Genomic DNA, 1739 nt, shown 5'->3' with positions numbered 1-1739 from the left:
TGAAATAGGTGAAATAGAATATTTTAAAGTTAGGGGCATTTTAGTCCTTTAGTAATTAAAATGAATTAAAAACAAAATTAAAAGCCAATTTTTGTCCATCTTCAACCCGATGGCCGAATTTCACAAGGGAAACCATTGCTAAGGTTTTTCAAGTTTCCAAGCTTGATTGTAAGTCCGTTCTAGCCCCGTTTTTAATGATTTTTACATTTTTGAGATCCTCGTAACTCAGTTTAGCTATTTCTACCATTATTTTGACCTAGGGTTTGTGTTTAAAATTTACCCATGGATGGCATACATGTGTTTTAATGTTTTATGGAAGAATATGAAAGTTTGGAGTGTGATAAACAACTTTTACTAAGTGATTTTTGATGAAATTTTATAAAATGACCTATTTGTAAAAGTTGTAAAATATGTGTAGGAAATGTGATTTAGTGAAAAATGTGGGATACTATAAGAGGGAATATGAATCAGCTAGGCTTGGGTATTGATAAAAATGGATACATTTCATTTTACAAGCCTAGGGGAAAATTTGTAAATATGTGAAACTTTAGGGGCAAAAATATAATTTTTCCATAATATGATTTTTGGACCGATTTGAATATTATAATAATTTAATAATTTGAATGTGATATTATATATCAAGAAAAATGAAGTTCGGACTTAGAACGGGGGAAAAACGAGTATTGGACGATTTGGTCCTTTTCGCCATTTTAGGTTGAGGTAAGTTCATATGTTAATAAACATTATTGATTTGTGTTAATTATGCAATATTACTATATATTTGATTAAATTGTCAAAAATTAAAATAAATGTTCAAATTGAGTAAAAACGTAAGATCGATCACGATCGTTGTGTAGTGATATATGAATTGACTGTAAAAGACCATGGTTAGACCATGACAATGTGCTACGTGAGATAAGTGATCCGCATGTAAGACCATATCTAGGATATGAAATTGTACTAAGTGAAATAAAACCATGGCATCTAAGTGAAATAAGTCCATTGCAATGTGCTAAGTGAAATAAGTCCATGGCATCTAAGTGAAATAAGTCCATGGCATTGTGCTAAGTGAGAAATTTCCCGGTTGAACCTTAGGAATAAAATAGCTTTGGACACAAGTGTGGTAATACGTGAAGGCCACTTTATGAAAATAATAGCTTTGGACACAAGTGTGGTACTATGTGAAGGCCACTTTGTGAATATAATAGCTTTGGACACAAGTGTGGTACTATGTGAAGGCCACTTTGTGAATATATTAGCTTTGGACACAAGTGTGGTACTATGTAAATGCCACTTTGTGAATAAAATAGCTTTGGACACAAGTGTAGTACTATGTGAAGGCTACTTTGTGAATAAAATGGCTTTGGCTACAAGGGTGGTACTATGTGAAGGCCACCGTGTATCCATTATTATTCCAATGTGTTCAACGAGAAATGACTAAGTGTAAACGAATATGACTATGTGATGATTAAATGTGAAAGAATTATGAACCAATAATATTATTTGATGCTGAATTGAAATAATGTGTTTTCATTGAGGTTTAAATGTATCAACTAACATAGCCAAGATAAAAAAATGAAAGTATAACTGATTTAAGCGATACAGGTACGTATGAAATCTATGTGAATGTTGAATGAAAGTTAATACAAAGAAAACGTGAGAGAGTAAAATTAGCAATAAAATTGTTTTAGACAGCAGCAGTTGTGTGAGTTTGAAAAATCAGCAAAAATTGTGGAAAT

The sequence above is a fragment of the Gossypium arboreum genome, chromosome 6, assembly GCF_025698485.1.
Source record: "Gossypium arboreum isolate Shixiya-1 chromosome 6, ASM2569848v2, whole genome shotgun sequence".
Classification (NCBI taxonomy): Eukaryota; Viridiplantae; Streptophyta; class Magnoliopsida; order Malvales; family Malvaceae; genus Gossypium; species Gossypium arboreum.
This window is presented reverse-complemented; position numbering follows the sequence as displayed.